At 50.0% G+C, this 23824-nt stretch overlaps 1 protein-coding gene across 1 annotated transcript in view; it reads right to left on the reverse strand.

Moving 5' to 3' along the window:
* XKR6 (XK related 6) overlaps positions 1-23824 on the reverse strand; it is a 188091-nt gene that overhangs the window by 81369 nt on the left and 82898 nt on the right. The window lies entirely within an intron of this gene.

Genomic DNA, 23824 nt, shown 5'->3' on the forward strand with positions numbered 1-23824 from the left:
TGAGTTGGCCAAGATTTTGAGTTGAGCTCACAAGTAAGACCTTGTGCTGCTCTTCGTGGAACAGCCAAGAAAAGGCAGCAGTAAATCTTCCACTGCTCAGGCACCTTCTCCTCCACATGGCCCTGTCATGGGGACTTTCAAGTCCACAGTGATACAAGAAGACCATATTCTACTCCGCTCTGGTGAGACCCCCCTGCAGCGCTGCGTCCAGCTCTGGAGCCCCCAACAGCAGAAGGACGTGGAGCTGTTGGAGAGGGTCCAGAGGAGGCCACGCAGATGCTGAGAGGGCTGGAGCAGCTCTGCTGTGAGGCCGGGCTGAGAGAGCTGGGGCTGTTCAGCCTGGAGAAGAGGAGGCTCCGGGGAGAGCTGAGAGCGGCTCCCAGTGCCCAAAGGGGGCTGCAGGAAAGGTGGGGAGAGACTCTTCAGCAGGGCCTGCTGTGACAGGACGAGGGGTCATGGTTTTAAAATAGAGGGAGGTAGATTTAGATTGGATATTAGGAAAAAAATGTTTCACAATGAGGGTGGTGGAGCACTGTCCTCGGTTGCCCAGAGAGGTGGTGGATGCCCCATCCCTGGAAACATTCCAGGCCAGGTTGGCCGGGGCTCTGAGCAACCTGATGTGGTTGGAGATGTCCCTGCTCCTTGCAGGGGGGTTGGACTGGATGGCCTTTGAAGGTCCCTTCCAACCCAAACCATTCTATGATTCTATGATGACTCTGTGATTCTAAATTCATTTCCTCATAGCAGTCTCATCAACACTCCTAACGAATGCAATTCCCTCACTTTGTTTCTCGGTAGTCAAGAGCTTTTTGCAGGTTTCAGTGTCCTGCCCCTCAAAACTCATGGAAAGCAATGGGAACGTCCTCAGCAAGGCAATGTAGGTATGGGAAGATCTGGAGAAGCTGGGCCAAGGGGTGGGATCTCACTGAGGAATGTGGCACCTACCTTTAGGTGCCTGCTCCTACACCCCAGCCATGTGGCAAGAGACATGGTCACCATGGTTCCATGGCTTCATCTAGAGCCATGAGGTAAATACTGCCATGCCACTGGGACCTGACCATCCCTACCAAAACTGCTAAAATGGGCCTTGCCAGAACTCATACTGGCCCAAACCCATCCAGGGTTCAACCTGGGAGTGAACACACACCAGAGGACTCCCCAGAGTCTTGTCCCCACGGATGCACCCATGACTGCACTGCAGCGTTCCCTCTGCAACACCCCAACATCTGCATGTGAACCCCTGCTTCCCGCTATCGTTACCCTTGAACTGCAGCAAAAGGCCAGACGTGGCCTTTGGTGGCCTCCCTGCAGTCTCCCCACGAGAAGCTGGTGAGCATTCGGATGGCAAACAGAGTTGCAGAGAAGGACAGAAAAGAGGTCATAGAATCATAGGTTGGAAAAGACCTCCAAGATCATCAAGCCCTACCATCAACCTAACACCACCATATCTACTAAACCATGTCCTGAATAATTTTTGAAACCTCCATGGCCAGATGGAGGACCCTGCACCAGGACCGTGTCCTGCCCCCCATGCCGCTGGTCCTGTACCACCTCCATGGTGTGCCACCCCTCAGAGCCGCCTGAGGAGGGGCAAGGTGGGGAGCAGCCTGTTTTCTGGGGAAGGCAGAGGAAGTGGCCACCACATTCACCTTAAAGCACTTAGGTGTTGACAGATGATCCTGTTACATTGATGGCTTCTAGTGCTTCCAGTGTCACACCACAATGCAGGAATCACGGGGATGGGGTCAGTAGGAACTCGGCATTAATCCTCCATTCACCTCTGGATTCTCTTTCTTTCCTCATCAACAGCCTCCTCTTTTTTTTTTTTTTTTCCCCTTTCTTTTCTTTATTTTTTTTTTGGTGCTACAGAGAGGAATGAGTTGACTTGGAGAAGGAACAGTGCAGACAGATCCATCAATTTCATCCTTGCCAGTGGGGAGGAGCCGAGTCGGCAAGCTGCCGAGCTCTGGCGTGGAAAGTGGCAGTGAGGTGTCTCTGCCTTGGGGGGATCTCTGCATTGAGAGATGTCAGGAGAGCCCCTCGGCCTCCCTGCCTCCTTGAATCCTCCGCACTCTCGGCATCCCCTCTCCGCCTCCGCACCAACTCTCTCGTTACCGTGACAACGGTTGGCTCACATGAGCCTCTGCGCGATGCAGCACTCACCCACCCCAGTGCAAAGCACAGCCGGTGGCGCGTGTGCATCCTGCGTGGGATTTGGTGGGGCTGCCATCAAATCAACGCCCTTGGGCTGGGTGCTTGGAGGAAGCTCCAAATTGCAGATGAATCTTGGAGCGGAAGGAAGCCTGCTAGGCTGGTGAACATCTCTTTTACCCAGCCAGGGATGATTTGGGTAAGTCTGAGTTGACCAGGGCTGAAACGGCGCTAGGGATGGTGGTGGGAGCGTAAGGGTAGAGAAGATTGAACCCCAGCCCTTGTCTCCTGACTCTGTTTCATTTACAACTTACAACAATGAATCACTCAGTCATGGCAGGGCCTGGGCAAACCTGAGCACATCTCTTGGCTGCTGGCAGAACTTTGAATTCACCGGTGCCCCAGCGGATGTCAGGGCAGGTGCCCAAAGCAGCAGTAGTGACTTTTAACAAATGAATTTAGATGGTGACTCACATAACACTCGTTCGGTTGCTTACCCTCTTCCCCAGGGGATAGATTCAAATGCCAGCTGCTTTGGCTAAATGGCCTCCAAAGACATGAAGCCACCTCTATGGCCACTGCTGGGAGTGTTTGCAGTGCGCAAGGGCTACGTCTAGGAAAGTGGCCAGATGGTGGGACCAAAGAGCAGGGAGGATTTGGGTTAGTGTAGGTGGAAACGGGACCATGAAGAAGTGCCCAGGGATAGAGTTGGGACATGAAAGTTGGCTGGAGCAACCACCAGCTCTGTGCATCCCTTGTGAACCAGGAGCGAGGGCAGGGAGGAGGGAGCAGGGAACACACTCCCCTAAATAAGCACAATTTGTTTAGTTGTATTGCTGATGATCAGGAAACTTGGCAGCCCGGTAACCTGGAGCACAAGAAGACAGTCAAAGTAACATCCCACTCTTGCAGGTCTCCTCCCAGTCCCGGTCCTTGGCACCAATGACCAGCAAGATGTAGTGAGGACTTTGCCAGCATAGTCCTTGACACAGTCTTGGCCCAGACCAACAAGCGCTGTCCCAAACTGTCCCACCATACGGGTCCTAAAGAAGACCTAGGACTAAGAGCTACACAGAGTAAATACACATAGGTTGTCCCATTTGGTCCCAATCTTACATCCCCACAAATGTCACAAAAAGTCACCAGGGTGGAAAAGAGAAAGGGAGACAGACAAATAGAGGGCACACATTTCACCCTCCTCTTCCCAAGGAAAAGACTATCCCATGTTCTTACTCCCGCAGAAGACATCAGTGAGTCAGGTTGGATGGGGTTTTGAGGGACCTGGTCTGGTGGAAGGTGTCCCTGCCCAAGGAAGAGGGGTTGGAACTGGATGGTCTTTAAGGTCCCTTCCAACCCAAACCATTCTATGATTCTATGAGTCCAAGTGGGATGGACATCCCTAAACAAGCTCCAGTTGAAATCTGGACCTTTTGGAAAACTCATTGCAGTGAGTCTGGAAAATCACACTTTCTGGTTCACTTCACTTGGCCAGAAATCTGAGACAACATTTTGAACTCTGCTACAGCGAACACAGGAATGGGAAAGGGGTAAGGGCAGAGCGTGTTGAAAGGGAGGTGACATCTATAATCAGCATAAAGACATGGGTATAGGAGAGGGTGTCCCTGCTCCTTGCAGTGAGGCTGGACTAGATGACCTTTAAAAGTCCCTTCCAACCCAAACCATTCTATGATTCTGTGATTCTATGACTTATTTTCCTCATTCTCATTAATTTGGGCAAACCTGATCTGAAGGCAAGATCCCTCTGCTTTCCAGTTAGGGCTCAGGGTTGGACATCAGCAACGAGGGAGTTATATATACTGTTGCCTGCCCTGGCCTACGGAAATAAATCAATGGAGGGGAAAACATAGCTCAGTATGAACCTTGGACCATTGGAGAGGGAGCTAATTAGCCCCCCTGCAGCTAATTATTGCCATGAGATCAAGCATTTTGTGCTCTTTGGAGAATGCCAACCATTCAATGGAAAGACAAAGAGGGGAGAAAGAAAAAAAAAGCACCACACTGTCACTGCTGGAATTTGTTTGCAAGACCACTTTATCAGTGTCAAGAGAAAAGCAGGCTGTTTTACACCGCGGGAGTCCAAATTGCTCAACTTATCAAAAGGCAGCTTGCTGGGGGGTGAGAGCCTGCTGCTACCAGCTGAGATCGCTCCTAACGGGGCCTAAAGTGATGGAGACGTTACTCATGGGCAGCCAAATTCCCAGCGCATGAAGGAAAGGACTGGCATGGGCAACTCTTCTGTATGACGTGGAGCCGTGTTTTAACACGGGCTGGGAACAGAGTCCACCTCAACACCCAGACCTTTGGCCTCGGTGGGAATATTGGCACCGGTGAAATATGGGGTTGACCTCATCGACACTGAGAAAAAGGCTCAGGTTCAGTTCGCTGCCAGAAGAAACAGTGAGGGCCTGTACTTAGCGTGAAGATACAGCAATACCTTACGTACATACACGCACACACAAAGTTGTCCCTAGCATTAAAATTTCATCACAAGGAGTCAACTAGGAATAGCCATTATCAATTATATATTACACGTTGCTTTAGTCTAAAAGAAATCCAATGGCTCGGGGGTTCTGCTGCGAGAAGGAGTCTCTCTTGCAAGATTTGAAGCTGGTTGTGTTGAGGAGCTTTGTGATTCGCCACACATCTGCCACTCGCTCAGCTCCGTATCAGTACGGTGGGGATATCCAGCCCAGGAGGTGCCTCGCTGACTGTTTCCCATGCAGGTCATGCTGGATCATGGATCCTTCCGTGGGATGTCCAGGACAGGACAGGGGCTGAGGACTGGATCTAGTGGCCTTCAGAGGAGTTATTCTGTAAAGCTCTCATCTCTCTGGATAACGACACTGCGCCATGGGTCTGCAGACCTCCATGTGGCCATTTTGCTCCCTGGCCTTCATGGACAGCCTTGCTCTTGGTTTGTCGTTGTACTGATACCAGAGCCCCTCACGAGTCACCTGCTCACCTGAGACACCAGGTGCCATGGGCACCTCCAAAGGTAGCTGTTCCTGTGTGTCTTGGACACCTCTCGTGGGTGGGATGAACGGAGGTGTCTCCACTGCTGACAGAAGGCTCTTTGGTGACCACAACCTCCTCCTTTAGATGCTTTGGTCTAAGCATGAGACAGGACCTACGTGCCAGATCTGCAGCATGTCTGTGAATTTGCTCCACACCATTTCCCTCTGAAAGCAGTGACAGCCCTACCTCCACAGTTTGCACCCACCCAAATCTCCTCTTTCCCCCAACATACCACACCTGAAGGCTGAGCGGCTTTTAAAAACCAAAACAAAAGAGACAACCTCCTCTGTTCTCAGCGAGCTCCTCATCCTCGCTCCTGCCTCCGGCCATTCAGCCCCAAGCAGCCCTTGACCTGGCTCTATTGAAAAGACCGGCCGGCTTCCACGTCTTCACGTTGAGGAATAAACATTCGCGTTGTCTGAAGGCTTTTCCAGTTAAACGATTTGCAGATCCTCCTTTGTGGAAGGCAGGCGGCGAACAATCCCAGCGTCCTGACAGATGCCCTCTAATAAAAGATAATGGCAGGGGTGCTAAGCCGCAGTGGGGCAGGGGGAGGAGCTGGCGTGCTACAGTCTTAACACTGATATTTTAATCCAATTAGTGCCCCTCTGGGCACCAAGGCAGTGGCTCTTGTGGGAACCTTGGCGTAAAGGCAGCTGAGTGGGTAACAGCCAAGCCAGGGGAGGTCTGCAGGACTTTGGCCACCCCCTTGGTGCTTTTGAGGGACGATAGAGGTGGAGAAGGAAATTAAACGGCAAAGCCAGCTAGACCTTGTTCCGTGGTTCACAGGGAAAAGGACTTGGCCAAAACATGGCTAAAAAGAAATTATTTTGTTTGTTTTGAGGCAAGTTGGGGGGGTCACTAGGTTGGTAGAGACGGTAGAGCAAGCTGGTAGAGCAAGCCCAAGCCCAGTTCAGGAAGCAGGGTAAGACAGACACCATTGCCAAGAAGCAAAATGGATCTGGCCACCCCAATGGGTGGGAGATAACAGCAACGGTGAAGGGACATTCGCTGCGTGGACATCAGCTCGGTTAATGCTGAAGCAGGTCTCACATCTCTCTGCTGCCAACAAGCCCGTTGCTGCACTTTTGAAAGCCCTTTTTTGCCTTTCCCATTCAGTAGATGACGCCTGAGAAAGTGATTTCTCAGGATGCAGATTAAAGCAGAACAGCAGAGAGCCCTCAGCACAATTATGAAAAGGAAGTAATAAAAAATAGTAATTAAAAGTCGTATTTCTGCTGGGTAAATGCCTGGGCAAGGCTGGGAGCTCTCTGAGAGAAAGATGCCTGAAAGACAGAAGATGCGGTGGAGGTAGAGCTGGGATAGAAAGGCTTTGTCTGCACCAGGGAACGAAACAGGGGGACAGGGCTTGCACCATCCCCGCTGTTACCTGGTAGCACAGCGCCTTGCATGATTTTAATCCAGCAAAATAAACCCGTCGGATCCTGGTCTGTGCTGTCACCTGTCTGTGCCTCCATTTCCTATTTTATCAGCCAGGGGTGGCAACGTGTTCATTGGGATGTCCCGTCTGTGTTGATGGTGTGGCGGTGGGACACATGGCACAACTGCTGAACTGGAGGTGGGGAAAAAGCAAAGCAACTTGGATTGGATGGAAGAGATTTCTCTCACTGAAGTGAAAAGATGGGAAGAGTTTTATTTGGTTCAACCCTGAACCAAGCATATATATGACCTCCTTGAGTAACAGCCAGGCTGTAGCCCAAGGGCATCTCAGATGGCATTCAGCACCTATGTTTGGGCAGGGGAATTACTAGTAAAAGACCTCATGTAAAGGCAACTTCTGCATAGTCAAAGATGTCCCTGCTCCTTGCAGGGGCGTTGGACTAGATGACCTTTGAAGGTCCCTTCCAACCCTAACCATTCTATGGTTCTGAGATTCTATGATATGTAAACTAACGAGACCTTCTTCTCTGAGGTCCTGAGCCCTGCTTGGGCTGCCCAAATAGGAGACACTCCTCCAGACACTGATCCAGCTCTACATGCAAGGATCTTGTACAACCCATGGTGCCTCCTGCATCTCCATGGGAGATGGGGTACTTCTGCTCACTCCCCAACCTGGCGTCAGCCCCTCAGATTTGAGCAAAAAGAGACCTCCTAGCAGAGGGGTGTGCAGGTGATTGCAGTCTCAACATGGGAACTTTAACCAAGCTCCTGCCATGGACGTACAGGCAGGAGAAGCTGCCAGTGGGATGGCTGCAATGAGACCTTCCCAGGAGAGGCTTCACGCACCATCCATCAGCCAGTTTCAGCTGCAGCCAGCCCCAAAGGTAACGGATGAGGCCTCAACCGTGACGCACCTTTCAGGAAATGCTCAAAAAAACCCCCAAAGCCAACAACTCTAAAGCCCAGTGGGGCTCTTTGCCTTCCTGCCGCTGAATCACCGGCGATGCGGGCAGCAGGAATTAAACAGAAGATGTAAGAATGGAGCAACAGTAAATGGAGATTGTAAACATGAGCCAGATTAAAAACTTAATGGGTCTAAGCAGGCACCGGGGGAAAGCAGGAGTGGGAGGGAATGGGGCTGAGAGGGAGGGGGTTGCTGGTTTTGTCTGATGGGCGGAAAGAGCTGTGGGAAAATCACGCGATCCCGCTGCACTCAAGGGAGGGGAACCAGATGCTCAGGGAGCGGGAGGTGGGAATGCAATTACTCTCCCTGACACACAGCTGCCGCTGCGCTGGGCTGGGTCTCACCCAAGAGCTCAGAAGGAGCTGCGTACAAGACAAGGTTCATGACCTCCACCATCCCACCCTTGGCTGTGGTCCCCACGTGGGTTTTGGGGCACAGACCGGTGGAGGTTGTCTGAAGGATGACGGGAAATTATGCATACGGAGGAGGAAAAGGTTTTTCAGTCCTGTGTAAATGCTCCTGGGACAAGGTGGAGATCTGCTCGTGGAAAACCACCTCTTCAGCTCTCCCCATATAAAAGGGGGATGCTCAGGCCAGCCCAGGATGAACCTGGTGGGTGAGACACGTGCCTCAGATGTGGAAGACCGAAGCTCAAATTCCTGCTGTGTTTACCTCTCAAGGTGCAGATGACCATCCTAGGTAGGACCTTTCAGAAAGTCTGCTCCAGACGAAAAGAAGCACCTCTAGGGTTTGACACATCACAATCTTACCACAGAAGAACGATATTATCAACAAATCTCCATACGGCTTTGTGCCACCAATGACTCATTCAGCAGCCGTGTTTTCTCTGGGCAGATCTGGAAGCAACATGCTCCAAAAGCGCCGTTCAATCTGCCATTTTCCAAGAATGCCCAAAAGGCCCCAGGGGTCTCAGCCACCTCACAACTGAACAGTTCTACAGCTACTGTTGGAATATTTTCTGGGCCAAATATCTGATGAATTTCCAACTCTTACACTTTTTCTTTTTCGTAAGCCATTTGGAAATCATTTTCACACCAGGGATGGGCCAGACCTAGTGGCAAGAGAGTCCTTCAGAAGATCAGATGCAAGGGTTGTGGTCCTTGTAGCTCTCCTGAAAACCCTGCAGCGTGCTAAACCCAAGACTTTCCTGGTGTGACTCTTCCCAATCCAAAATGCTATATTTCTGCTCCTTCAGTCTCTGAAAACGTATCCTTACTGGTTGAAATAAGAATCACAGAATCATAGAATCTCAAAGTTGGAAGAGATCTCCAAGATCATCAAGTCCAACCATCAAACTAACACCACCATGCCTACCAAACCATGACCTGAAGTGCCACGTCTACACGTTCTTTTAACACCTCCAGGGATGGTGACTCCACCACCTCCTTGGGCAGCCTGTTCCAGTGCCTGATGCTTATTCAGAGAGCAAACATTTTTGCCAGGATATGTGGGATTAAGAGCTGCATTGCAGGTGTTGGTTGTCCCTCACACCTGGGTTTTTGGGAGCTGATCTGAGCTTGCAGATGCCCAGCACATTGCAAGTGCTGAGCATCAGATTTAGAAGAGCTCCAGCTTGGTTCCCTCGAAGCTGCTTGACCTCAAGAAAGCTCAGAAAGCGTGACCAGATGTGCAGGCTTGGAGCCCGTAAGCTGGCTGTCTTTCTCCTGCGCTATCCGCCAGTGTAATAAAACCACGATCTTTCCTTATGAACTCCCCTTCCGTTACAATTTGTATCACCACACTTTCGGTGCTGTGCATAAATACACTTTAAGTTTCACTCTGCCGTCCACAAGAGGTGATTGAAAATGAAAGCCGCAAACAATGAAGGCAACATCAGCTTTACTATAATTACAGTCATTGGGAAATTTCAATGTTTCTGCCGCATCCCAGGGTTCAAAAAACCCCACCTTTCCCATTTGTCTCCCAAATTGTTTCTTTACATCCTCTAACATGAAATCATTACCCAACCTCTCCCTACGCTACGATGCAGCTAGGAGTGAGTAAAAGCGCAAAGCAAGGCTGATTTCCAAGGGACAGTGGATTCTCTAGTGTCCAATACAGCACAACCTCCAACAAAAGGTCCCATACCCAAGGCTATGACATTCATAATGGGTGGTTTCTCTGGAATTTAAGAGGCTGTATGCTCCTGGGCTGTTTTTTCCTTCACCGAGGATACGAACTGGTCCCTCCTCTCTATCCCTGTGCCTGGTTGTGTGAAACTCGTAGGGTTTATCCTCTGCCAAATCATTATTAAAAGATGTGAGGAGTCCTTGGCTGCTAGCAGCCACCTTCCATTGCTACGTAGGTCTTGTTTTCCTAGGAAACCAATGTAAAGTTGTGACAGTCACTCTGGTGAAAGACACTACACAAATCCAAACGTGAAACCTTTGGAAACAGATTTTTGCACCTCTCACACAAAAACGGGCATCTTAAATGTCTCTGAGGTGAGATTTGACTTGAAAATTCTCCTCCAGGCTTTAACATCTAAGAGCTGGTTGATTGCATCTACTGTTGGGACAGCGACTCTGCCAGGCGGCTCAGCACTCATCTCCCAGGTGGTGGTGACCAAGTCCTCGCCCTGCCTTGCCTGTCACCCCAACCCATCTCTGAGACCACCACGGAAAAGTCGACACGTGCTGTAGCATCGCGCAGACCTCGGCCGCATCGATTTTTTGGACATCCTCTGAGTCTGTGAGCCGCCTTCCCATGTCGTCCTCCAAGAAGAGACCACAGCTCTGCATGGCTGCCCTTGGGAAGGGGGGACACGCAGGATGCCACCTTGTCTGACCATGCACGTATGTTGAGTGTGTGTTTACATGTGCGTGCTCACGTAAACTTGAGCATGTGTACACGCATTCCGGGTGTATGTATGAAGTGTGTTCATGCATGCACGCTCATGCACAGGTGCGCGTGTGCCTGCTTTTGCACCCGCACACACGTGTCAGGATGTGCAAGCTGATTTTTGCAAGTGTGTGTACACACACACGTGGACAAACTGGAGGTGTGTCTGTGTACGCAGCCCTGTGCCCTCCAGAGCGTGCAGCGGTGCCCACACGTGTGTGCAAGGGGACGCGTGGCTGCGTGCACACGCGTGTGCAAGGGGGTCAAAGCAAACCCCTCCTGTGCAGATTCCCGAGCCGAATTGCAGCCATAGCCGGGGCAGGCTGACCTGCACCGTGCGAGGTATTAACGAACAGTAACGGGATCTCGCTGTGACTCATCATCACGGATCTGACAAACTGTTGATCCCATTGATAAAAGCCCGGAGGGTCCAGGCATCCGGCCAAATCCCTCCACTTCATTCATGGAAAGGAGGGCTGGGGAGGGAAATCGGCTGGGCTCGGGTCCAGGGAACAGAAGCGCAAGCGGCTCTGGCTATTGCACAGAGTCCTCCGATAGCCATGGATGGAGGCCAGAGGCACGGGCGGGAGCTGGGAGCCGCAGCCATCCCCACGAAGAAGGCTCCAGCCAGAAGACAGCAAGGCGGCTGCGTCCTGGGCCAGAAATTCTCCTCAGGGGTGAAAGAGGAGAAGATCTTTCATCCCTGGGAAAGGCTGTGTCCTTCTGCCCTTGCGCAAATCCCTCCCCCAGTGCTGTTAACCCAAGCAGTGCTGTTTTCCCAGTCGGATCTAGAGCCAAACTCCAGTCTGACATGCCAGCAGCAAGCGAGACCCTGTCAGTGAGATGGGCAAGGGCAAGGAAGGGGCAGCTCACGGGTGCTGGGGGATGCCCAGGCTGCAAGCATCCCTCATGCAATCCCTCATGCATTCACATCTCCGTGGGTGCCCAAGCTCTCCTAGATGTCCTCTATTGTTGGCAATTACCTGTGATATTTCCTTGCAGCTTTTCCTAATCGCTGCTGGAGAGGAAGAGGCACCTGGAGCAGCCGGCCCCTCCGCCCCTTGCAAATGAATTCCCCAAGCCCTGGCACACACGGGGACACCCATGACGGGGGGAAAACCTCAAGTAAACAGCAACCTCTAGATAAGTACGCATGCCACCAGAATATTAGTCCAGAGGAGTTCTTCCTGCTGTAGATTTTACTGAAACAAGCATGCTCCCATAAAAAGGAATTTTATTTGGCTGAGCTGGTGTTTTCCAGCAGGGAAAAGTTTGCCTTGAGAAATTCCTGGCCACCTGTCTTGCGAGACTCATGAAACAACACAGAATCATAGAATCAGTGAGGTTGAAAAAGACCTTACGATCATCGTGGGCAGGGCCACTGAAGGAATGACTTATGCCTCAGTGCTATCTGCTTGGAAAAGTGATGAAGAGGCAGAAAACCCCTCCAGCTGCTTCTGAGGGCGCTGGACACGCTGCTCGGACCCATCAGCAAGGAGCTAAGGCAGCGATACCACTTTATACACAGCTGCTCTCAATCTACTCTGTCAAAAAGGCTTAGCTTAATATGCAAAGGAGTGGGTTTAAAAAAAAACCCAGGACACGTTGAAAGACTGGCCAAGAGGTCAATCACACGCAGCAATGCTCATAGACTTGAGGAAACAATCAGTTCAATCAGGGTTGGGCTATCTTTGCCGGGGGAACCTTCTCACACCTCAGGTACAACCAGAGCAGATCACAGAATTATAGAATCACAGAATCACAGAATGGTTTGGGTTGGAAGGGACCTTCAAAGGTCATCTAGTCCAACCCCCCTGCAAGGAGCAGGGACATCTCCAACCAGATTAGGTTGCTCAGTGTGCCATCCAACCTGGCCTGGAATGTTTCCAGGGATGGGGCATCCACCACCTCTCTGGGCAACCTGGGACAGTGTTCTACCACACTCCTAATATCTAATCTAAATCTACCCCCCTCTATTTTGAAAACATTACCCCTAGTCCTATCACAACAGGCCCTACCGCAGAGTTTCTCCCCGTCTTTCCTGTAGGCCCCCTTTAGGTACTGGAAGACCGCTGTGTTCCAGGGGCTAAACGCACCATCTTACGTCAATAGCACAGAAAATTCTCAATGGGTTTCTTTTCAAGCGTCAAGTCAGGAGACCTGAAAGCCAACCCTGTAATATTTTAAGCTGTGAGGATAAGAACTGAACCACAATCCTCTCTCAGAAGGCAACGCATGGAGGACCCAGGCTTGGATAGGCTGAACACAGCCTGCTTTCACCGATAGCATCTCCAGGTCTTACAGACGAACTGCAGAGTGACAACCTGTCAAGGACAAAAGACTATTCAAAAGGAGCCCACTTGGTCTTTGATCCCTAGCCAAATCTGTTGTAAGATAGAGAGAGATGATTGCTGTTTGGCTTTAAAAGCTGCAGCGGTGGCTTAAGTCAGTCCAACCCCCAGACTAGTGCTGGATTAGTCTCACTCCACTGCTTTAATGTGTCTGTAAAGGTTAAGTGCTGATTCCTGAAGGTGTTAACCACGCAACGGGGCTGTGCTGGAAGGGAAAGTAGAAACGATAGCCTGAAAGCAAGTAAAAGGCAAATTTAAAGTGTTTATGAAGACCCTTCTGAAGAGAGAGATGTTAGTCTGTGGTGCAGTGCCCAGGATGGAAGGGGACTCAATCCCACTACCCACTTACAGAATCAAAGAATGCTTGGGGTTGGAATGGACCGTTAAAGGCCATCCAGTCCAACTCCCTTGCAAGAACCAGGGACATCTCCAACCAGATCAGGTTCCTCAGAGCCCCGTCCAACCTGGCCTTGAAAATCAGCCCCAGCTTGGGGGCTGATTTTGCCAAATCATCAATCCCATAGAAGACAACAACGTAACTTTAGAAAACATGAGTCTAATGCAAGGTAGACATGCAACAGCAAGAGCAAGACACCTACAGAGACGTCGATCCCACCACTGGACCAAAGCAACCAAATGGTTGGAGAGTGATCTACAGCATCCCCTCATATCCTCACGTTACTTCCAAGCCTTGATGCAGAATTCAGGGAAGCACCTACCTAAGCACTAGTGACTAACGACATCAAGCAGAGAGGAAAATGAATACTTTGGCTGCGTATTGTAGCATCAGTCACGAGTTTCTGTGCGTGAGGGAAGCCGATCCCTGCGTTGTGCTCTACCCACACAAGCAGTCCCATTGAGATCCGGAGTTACTCAAGCGTGGAAAGTCAAGTGAAGTGAGGATGTGTGGGTAGCTTTCACAGTGCTTTTAAGGTAACATTCAAGGTTGCCATCCAATTTTTCCTCTTAAAATTCACTGAGCAATTTTCTCCCTCTTGTAACGCCTTTTTTTTTTTTTTTTTTTAAACGAAATCCACATTACGGAGAAAAATGGCAAAAAACTGTAATTGTGGAGGAGGGGAGCGAATGCAGAGAAGGGAGAGAAAGCAGCTGTATTGACCATCTGCTATACCGCTAAAAACACCCACTTAAGTATCTGTTTACAAATCAAGTTGCCTGTGTTAGTAGAAACAGAGGCACTCGCTTCAGAAGTATCAGACGATTGGCTGCCAACATGCTGGGTTTATTAGGTAACAGACTGGGTCTTTGTGAAAAATGTGTGGTAGGAGGAATAAAACCAAAAAGCTGTTCTTAACAAGGAAATATTGAGAGGCACGCGTTAGAAAACACAGTGCCTGCAAGGAGCTGCAAAGAGTGGCCACCCCTAAGCCAGTGGCCGTTGCTAGAGGAATCCTAAGCTAAACATGATGTATATCTTAAAAAAAAATCCTAAACATGAAGAGTATCTTAAAAAAAAATATAATGATGAAAAATTTTTTACAATGAGAGTTGTAGAACACTGGCCCAGGTTGCCCAGAGAGGCGGTGGATGCCCCATCCCTGGAAACATTCCAGGCCAGGTTGGCTGGGGCTCTGAGCAACCTGATGTGGTTGGAGATGTCCCTGCTCCCTGCAGGGGGGTTGGACTGGGTGGTCTTGGAAGATCCCTTCCAACCCAAACCATTGTGTGATTCTATGATTCTACGATGAATAAACACTCAGCTCCAGCTCCAGCTTTGTCTCTCTTGTTTACTAAGGGTCATGTCCAGGAATGTTGTACTGCCAGAGACATCTCGTCGCTGGCTCACAATACCATTATTCCTTAAAAAAAACCCTGAATTTCCCAGTTACTTTAATATTTCCTTACATCACTGACTTCTTGGAGTGCTCGGAATCCCTCAGGTATGTGTTACGTACCATTCAAGCATTTATCTTAAGCAACTTCCTATGAACTATTATTAAATTAATATATTTGTGACATTTTGTGACTGTTGACATCAGACATGGTCTGATACCCAATGGTATCAAAGAAGTCTGGAAGCTTTGATTCAATTCTAGCAAGTGGGTAGATCTTCTGCGACAGAAGATCTGATGGTGATCTGAAGACTGTTGTGTGAACACTGTAAAACTGCTGGTTTCAACCTGTACTTGCAGGTAGAAGCACGTCAAGCAGTAAACTTGCCTCAGATGCTGGATCCCTTCTCCACAGATGCCACTGAAAGCACATTCCTCCATTCCATGGAGTTCCCATTAAAAGCCCTGACTCCAAAACACTTCGGTGGAGACTAACAGCAGAGCTTGACTTTGAAGGTCCCACATCACCTTTATGTGGAATCAAACCTCTGTTTTTAAGAGCACTGGAAAACTGCTGATAAGAATAATGTATATGGGGCTGCACAGGCTCCTGGGAACAGATGGGTGGAAGCATGTGGTGATGGAGACCAATCAGTACAGCCCATGGATGTTGGCATATCATCAGCCACTCTAATGTTGACGCCTAAAATAAATCAGATGAACTGAGTTCACGCAGCGCCCAGTCATGCTTGCTGCTTATAGAGCAAAAGTCTTGCCTAAAGCCTATCCAAAGAGCTTCTCTCAGATGGAAACAAACACGGACACTAGCAGCACGGTTCACTTTTTCATGCATAGCCACCTCCTGCCATTTGAGATGTCCTAAGGAATTTCCCACACTCACGCATGCCATGCCTTCCTGGAGCAACACACAGCAGCCAGATGGATCCTGGTGGCATCTCAAACCTCACCAGATACTTACTGGTGGGCAACCAAACTAATCCCCAGTGATGGGAGTCAGGTCTGGATTCAGAAACCTACACTTACGTAACAGGTGTCTCCATGTGAGCTGTGAGCCCAGGCCTTCACCGCAGTGAAGGAAGAGGGGTCAGTGACCCAGGTTGTCTCCCCTGCCTCTAGCTGCTGCTCCAGCCTGTCTGGTGGTGTATCTAACAGCCTTATGAGGATGTTCAGACAACCTGGTGTGTCTTTAATGGCACTAGTTGCCAACGTGTGGATAACCACTGCTGTCTTAGTGGCACCACAGCCAAATGCAGCACTTAGGTGAAGGACCAGAGGAGGGACTTCCTGGTGAGACCATCTAATTTTCTGTTCATGTACTGCTGTTCCCTCACAGCAGGGGAACCTGAATGCCTATCAGGTGGCATTGCTTGGAATTTCACTTCCATTTTCTACATAAATGTTAAACAAAAAGCCTCCAAATACCTTCTAGAGGTGTATTTCATCACAGCAGGGATAATGAAGCATCCCGACCCCTAAGCTGTCAGGCCATCGCACATAAACACCTAATGATGCAAACAGAGTTTTAAAGACGTGCTGCTAACTGATTCATGTTTCCATTTTCATCATTGCTTGAGAAACAGATCCATGAGGATACAGCTGCATTTTGCGAAGTTTGCACGCACAGCTGAGGTTTTGAAAATAAGGGGCTGTGCCCTTCTGACACAGCCGCTTCACAGATGATGCCCTTCAGAGAACCCAAGTTTGGTGTCTAAAGGCGACCTCACCATCCCATTCCATCCTAAAAAGGGGTTTGGGGTAACAGCAATTTTAGGGTAATCCAACAGTGATGTCCTGAAGTCAACTGAAGGAAACAAAGCTTTTCTCTGATTACAGAATTCAAGGGATAGGACTTAAAAAGCAGAGAACAGTGTAGGTAGAGTTGTCCTAAGACTAACTGCATTCAACTCTCCCAGCTCCACTTTCTGGGATTCTATAAAATAGGAGCCAGTTGCTCGCGGTGTAGGAAACTTAATCAACATGGTCAAGACGTACCAGGAGAAAGACCTTTTAGGTGCCAGTCAACGAACATTTGAAAGTATTCCCCTGACTCCCAGCTTGGCCACTGATAGCACACGTGGCAACAACTGGAAACGAGATGTAAGACTAGCATTTATCTCATGAAACAGGAGCCATTTGCCTTCTCCTGAGGTTGCTGAGCGGTACAGACATCTTTGCCTCCCATGTGGTGGCATCAAGACAGTCCCTTGGTTGCAATCTTTGACTCCAGCTTTTCACCAAAGGGACTGCACGTGCAATATCGGTCTGAGCGTTTCCACAATGGTCAATCAACCAGTGGCCGTGACGCCGATGTCCAAGGCAACCACAATTGAAAATCAAAGCTCCTCCATCAAAATGAGTCAATTTGCATTTTTTTTTTTACATCCGTGGAAGATCTGGCTTGTACCCCAGCTTAGGTCAAAGCAGGACTAGGAAAATATTGGTAGGGATACTTAGAAATGTTAAGGAAGATGGCACAGCTCCATCCTAACTCCTGCCCATGGAAAGCCCTGGCAAACTCCTCTGAAGTTCTGGCTGGCGTGTCTGCAGCGACTGCTCATTTCAGACCGTATAAAATCCCGGCCACATGCCAGGAATCTTCTTCCTGATGAACAGTCCCACCAGTAGCCCATCACGTCTCTTCAGGAAAGCCCTGCCTGGCTTTTCTCCCTTGTGCTTCCCTACACAGTAGTTTTGCTGAGGAGCCCAAGGAAGAAAAGCCTGCACAGACACACAGATTTTTAAGCTCCAACGATGGCAGCGAGGAGGCGAGCCCTCTCCTGCAGCCCATGGTAGGCTGGCAAGTCTGCACGATAGCCAGACCCAGGCAGGAACCAGCCATTCATCTCCTGCAGGAGACAACATTCCCCGTCTCTTTGAACAACTGCATTTTACGAGGGAGTGAAAAGAGCAGACACTGCCGATCAGCTGTTAACGCTCACTCCAAAGATGAAAACATTTAACATGAAATCAGATCTGAGGGGAAAGGACTTTTTTTTTTTTACTATTATTCTCTCTCTCTTTTTTCATTCCCTTCCCTTTTAATTCGCTCCTTTATCTCCCAGGACGTGACAGTGTCAAGAACTGACTGATGACTACGATGTTAAGTTGCCTCTGGTTAAATCAAACATCGCTTCAAGCAATGAGTGTCTGGCTAGGAGCAGTTCAGGAGTGATGGGGAGAAAGGGAATAGGCTGTGCTCCTTTGATGGGTGGAGGGAACCACGCTCTTGGCGAGGAAAAAATTTTTTACACTGAGAGTGGTGGAGCCCAGGTTGCCCAGAGAGGCGGTGGATGCCCCATCCCTGGAAACATTCCAGGCCAGGTTGGCCGGGGCTGTGAGCAACCTGATGTGGTTGGAGATGTCCCTGCTCCTTGCAGGGGGGTTGCACTGGGTGGCCTTTAAAGGTCCATTCCAACCCAAACCATTCTATGATTCTGTATTAAAAAAAGATCCCAACGCATCCTACCGCAATGGAGCTCTGTGCTACACAACCTCTGTCTCTGCAGGAAGAACTCAGGGGAAACGTTAGGCAGGGAACTCGTTTTGCTGAGCGGCAGCTGCCTCTTCAGGGGGCTGTTAGTGACTGAACCAGCACCACCCAGTTGTGCACATGGGTCCACACGCTATAACACCATGGCAATACCAGCGCTGAACGCGTTGCCACGACTGATGCTGAACAGCAGTGCAGCCATTTCAATTTGCTCACAGATATCCAAATCTGAGCTGAGTTTTCTTCAAGGTCGGCTCCTGCCTCTGCTCCCACCAGGTGAAGCTTCTCTGAAAAGCCAGTGTGCTCCTTCCACTCCACTTTTGTGCCACTTTAAATTAGCATCAACACCACTTAGAGCAGCAAAGTCTGGAGAAAGGGCTGATTTTAGGAGCTACGCGGTCTGCAACGCATTAGGTACCAGCCAGGCTCCCTGTAGTGCAGGCTGCATTTACATGGATGCGTCCTCGGAGATGGAGCTTGTCACCTTGGCGGCAAGGTGGACTTTCCACCACAGTTTTGGATGCTGTCGCTGGGCTATTATCAGCCCCTCGGAGCCCAGACACTTCTCCTCCCAGGGCTTTGTATGTATGCTGTGCATTATAAGCTGCCATGCGATCACAATTTAAACATTCAAGAGATGCCCAAAGTGGGGTCACAAAGCCAAGTTCCCGCGAATTGCTCAAGCTGGATCAAATCATGTAAGATCTCAGAAACTGCCATGCTGGGTCAGACTCATCCATTTTCGGTCTCCAACAACTGTCAATAACAGATTCCCAAGGAGAGCGTAAGAATTGAGTAAGATGATAGTTTCCCACAACACTCTCAATCTCCTGCCATCTCCATACTTGGTACTACCTACAGAGGTGGGTGGTTTTTTTTCAGATTTTCTAATTCCAATGACTTTTCAAGCTACACAAACCTCTAACATCCACAGCCCTCATCAGCCATGAGTTCCACAGCTTAACCTACGTGCCACATAAGGACACCCTGGTGCACAGGAGGATGCTGAAGGCAGGTGTCTGAGCTCAAATACAGTCATATTCTATATTAATACTGCTGACCACCTCCCAGATCAGGAGTGATCTGCATCTGGTAAGTCCAACGCTGGCAGGCAGATCCCCATCCACCAAGAGGGCCCTCATGAGTTCCTACACCAGAGGGGCCGGCAGGATGGGATGAGCCCTTCTGAGCCCCGACACATTATTATTTATGCAGCAACCTGGTTTCTGGCATAGGTTCTACCTTGATTTGCCGAGCCTGAACTGGTCATTCACATCCAAAAGTGGTGGTTTCCAGACTGTGGAATACCAGTAGGTCAAAGGAGTCCCATGCCTCAGTTTTTCCTGTGCTTTGACTGCAAACACTCTAAATCTGGGACTATTCCTGCCTGGGTGTATGCACAGAAAACATTGGATGTTGGAGCACAAGTTTCCCGGAGAGGGGTAGCAGTCGGTGCGGTTTAGTTTTCTCATTAACAGTCCCTAAAAATTCCAGACACCTGGCAAAAGACAGCTTTGCTTGCACAGTCTGACAACGCGGCACACAAACCCAACACCTCCAGGACATGGGTATCACGTCCCTGCTAGGAAATAAGATGGGTCACGGCCAGTTCTCTGAGGGCAGGTGGCATGGCACAGCTCACATCCATATGGCTGAACTCGCCCATCCTCCAAAACAGGTTGGCATCGTGCCGGTTGGAAAGGATCCATGCTAAACCCTCATGGTTGCCTAGATATTGTCTGGGAGAGGATAGCTGGTCTGGGTCAAAACCGTGCTTGGGACTGTGGTAACAATTCAGCGGTACAGATGATCCCAGACCAGGATTCAGCCTTGTGTCCTTCTCCTGGTTGGTTTGCTGGGGCAAATACAGAGACACAGTCCTGGTGAGCTTTCAGACTGCACACACAGACCATGCCTGCAAGGAACCACCGCCCTGGGATGGCTGGCTATCTCCACGCACATCAAACAGCAGAGGCACCTAAAATTTAGCATTCCTGACAACCGATCTCCAGTGTCCAAGTCCTGGTGGTGTTTAATGTACTCATATCCTCACCAGCTGGGTACATCCTCCGTGTGCCCACCTCCCTGCCCGCTGTTTCCCAGAACAAATCAGAGGAACCTGCACTCTTGCATCCTACAAGATGCTGAAGGCAGAAGTAACCATGTAATCCACACACGTGGGCAGGGGTAAGTCTTGCTCCAAGCTATCCCATTTCAAAAAAAAAAAAAAGGAAAAACAGGGAGAATACCCCAGGACTGAATCCATGGCAGAGCCGGAGTGTATTTGAAAGCTTGGCTTTGTTAGGCTGCTCCTACGGAAGGATGCTGATGCAGGAGGAGACCCAGTCTCTCCCTCTCCATTGCAAAACCCAATTATCTCATAGGAGAGGGGAAAGATCCTAAATGTGGTCTTCCAATGTGGTCAAGCAACATTCTTCCTTCTCCCATTGCCAAAACCAGTTAAAAAGTCTTAGCCTTCACCATCAAGCTACTGACCATTATCTACAGGGCTGTGTTATTTTGTGAATTGGGAGCAGCAAGCTCCTAAGAATAAAAACCCTGCCAACTTCTGAAGCAAAACCCTGGTATGGTCAAGCCTGCAAGCCTCAGTTGTTTCAAGAAGACCAGCGTTGCAAGGTGTGGTACTGTGGTGAGACCTTCCCTGGCTCTTACCTTGCGGGCTGAAGGCTCTTACTAGCGTAGCTGCATTAAAACAGGCTTCACCCGACTTCAACTTACACCACGAAGACGTGCCTGCAGGAATAAGTGATTCGATCCCAGAGAAATGCAAGCGGAAAAAAGTTAATTTATCTGCAGAAGGACCTACTTTGCTCAGGGTCCTTTCAAAATGATTATAATTAATGGTGGTGGATGCCACACCCCTGGAAATGTTCAAGGTCAGGTTGGCCGGGGCTCTGAGCAACCTGATCTAGTCAGGGATGTCCCTGCTCCTTGCAGGGGGGTTGGACTAGATGACCTTTGAAGGTGCTTTCCAACCCTAACCATTCTATGATTCCATGACTCTAATGCCCTTAACGTCAAGAGATTTGGAGGTTTTATTGAGGATTCAGCTTCCTGGAGGTCTGGAGCCATGCACACCTGCCTGGCAGAGGAGGGCAAGCAGAGGGCTCTGAGCTCAACGCACCCAGGGCAAACAATGACCACTGCCCAGAAATCAAAAACTTCACCAATTTATAGGTGAAAAGGATGCCTGCTTTCTACCAAGAGAAGAATTAGCTACTGGCATGATTTGTCCAGGAACACAGTAAATGCCCTGTTTCATGACGTATTTAAATGAAGATTGGATGTCCTTATGAAACCATCTTTCTTGGGCTTGGCTGGGTGTAGTTATAGTGCCTACTTTTGATTTAAAACCTTCAGAACTAGCTAATTACAGATATATAGGCAGGTACCAATCCCAGGCATAAATATAGATTGGGCGGAGAATGGATCAAGACCAGCCCTGAGGAGAAGGACTTGGGGGTGCTGGTGGATGAGAAGCTCAACGTGAGCCGGCAATGTGCGCTCACAGCCCAGAAACCAACGGCACCCTGGGCTGCACCCCCAGCAGCGTGGGCAGCAGGGCGAGGGAGGGGATTCTGCCCCTCTGCTCCGCTCTGGTGAGACCCCCCTGCAGCACTGCGTCCAGCTCTGGAGCCCCCAGCAGCAGAAGGACGTGGAGCTGTTGGAGAGGGTCCAGAGGAGGCCACGCAGATGCTGAGAGGGCTGGAGCAGCTCTGCTGTGAGGCCAGGCTGAGAGAGCTGGGGCTGTTCAGCCTGGAGAAGAGGAGGCTCCAGGGAGACCTTACAAAAACTAGGAGATGCACCATTCCCCGGTCCTGAGAGCTTGCTGCAGCTAAACCCTCTTGCCCAAAAGTAAGAGGGTTCACCCAAACCACCTCTTTGGAATGGCCTACAACTCTTCCTAACCCTCTGAGCATGGCTGGGAACTGTGCTAGCCGGCCTGGGTCAAGCTTATGTGCTTTGAGTTCACTGCTTTCCTTCCCACCTTGTTCTACGAGGCCAGGAGCAGAACAGCTCCTAGGAAACAAAGCATCACTCCGCATGCTTCATCATGCAACCTCCTGTTCACATCTTCTGTGGCTCTGCAACAAGAGCGTCAGCTGGGTGAGCGGTACAGCTTTAGTTCTGCGGTCTTCTGCCCCGGCTCCGCAACACATCTGAAAGGCTTCAGATCAATCCTGAGGGGACATTTATTATTACAGCTTTCATGTTTGTATTTTTAACCTCCTTGAAGAGCTCCCAAGGATAGCCAGAGGAGGGATACTATTTTAAGTGCACGAAGCAGATGAAAAGAACCCACAGAATTAGCACTTAGTGCATTTAGCGGACTGGCAGGGGGAGGGTTTGATATGATCCTCAGGTTGGAAAGGGTTGGATTTCCTTGTACAGAAGCTGAACAGCATCCTCCTCCCAAATAAAATTTCAGCCTCCAGCACCACCGTTTGCAGGCTGTGTTTTCAGAGGATGTTTTTAGGAGCTGGGATCACGTGCCCACCCGCTATGTTAGGTGATCACGCACACTACAAGAGTGCAATTGCACAATCCAATTAGCTTAATTACGCAGCGGTGCTAGAAAAGCCCCAGTGCATGCTGGCAAAGCATTAGCAATCCAGAATTGCAGTAGCATCCGCCTCAGGGAGCTCAGGGGCAGACAAACAACCCATGCAGAAAGGCGACGGCTGCTTTTCGCACGCGATCTTCCTCTGGCAGGGACGTGCCATCAACCCTACAGCGTTGGAAATGGCCAGAGGAGGCCAGAGGCCTCCCCCAGGACATCCGGGAGGTCTGGCACTGCGTGGGGAATTGAACGCACTCCACCAGGCATTTCTAAATCGCAGGGCACTGCCTTGTGAGCAATATAAGCTGATGAACATCTAAGTGGTGGGAAGAAACAGCCCCAGCCAAGCTACCTTACAACCTGCTGTGAAATTTCCTGTGTTTTCCTCCAATCTAACTGGTGGTGGGGAGGCTGTGACAGAGGAAGGGCTATAAGCCAGGAGAGAAGGGGAGGGTTTTTTCATATCACCCAATATAAAAATTTCCTCTTCAGGTTCCCCTAGGCAGACCCACCACGCGCCACCGACAGAGCCATTCCCTCTGCTCGGGCGTTTCGGTGCTATGCTGTGGCTTTTGGCTCCGAATTCCTGGAGACGAAGACTGCAAGCCTCCATTTCCAAAGACTTTTCTTCATTTTCAAATCAATTTTGGGGCAGATCCCAAAACGTTTCACAGGAACTATTCACACGTGCCACCAAGAAGTCCAGACCACCAGCCCAGGACTCCGCTCCAGGTTAAGGCGTCTAAATGCCGGCACCTATCTGTATGTGTCTCCATTTCCACCACAGCCCATACCGTCAGCAAGGCTCAGCTCTCCCTAAAACAGATGTCTCCTCCAGGACAGCTGGATTGCTCTCTCCAAGCTCCTCTGTGCTCCTCTTACCCACAGGGAGGCATCTAGCACCGACTGTGATGCCCCAAGGTATTTCTCCTGGCCTTCAGCTGCTGTTTCAGAGAAATGCTGCAGTCCCACAGGCTCTGTGTCACGTCTGCCAGTCCCGTACACCTTCCTATAGAAGAATAATCCTTCTGTTGGGCTGCAACATTTCTTGAGAGCAGCAATCAGCTACTAAGGATGTGCAGCACCTTCAGCACCTGGGTAATTTCAGCTGGGGCCTCCGGGTGCCATCGCAACCCCACTTCTGGGAGGGAGAGCGGGCAAAAACACGACCGT

The sequence above is a fragment of the Chlamydotis macqueenii genome, chromosome 3 (genome assembly GCF_036417535.1).
Source record: "Chlamydotis macqueenii isolate bChlMac1 chromosome 3, bChlMac1.mat, whole genome shotgun sequence".
NCBI lineage: Eukaryota > Metazoa > Chordata > Aves > Otidiformes > Otididae > Chlamydotis > Chlamydotis macqueenii.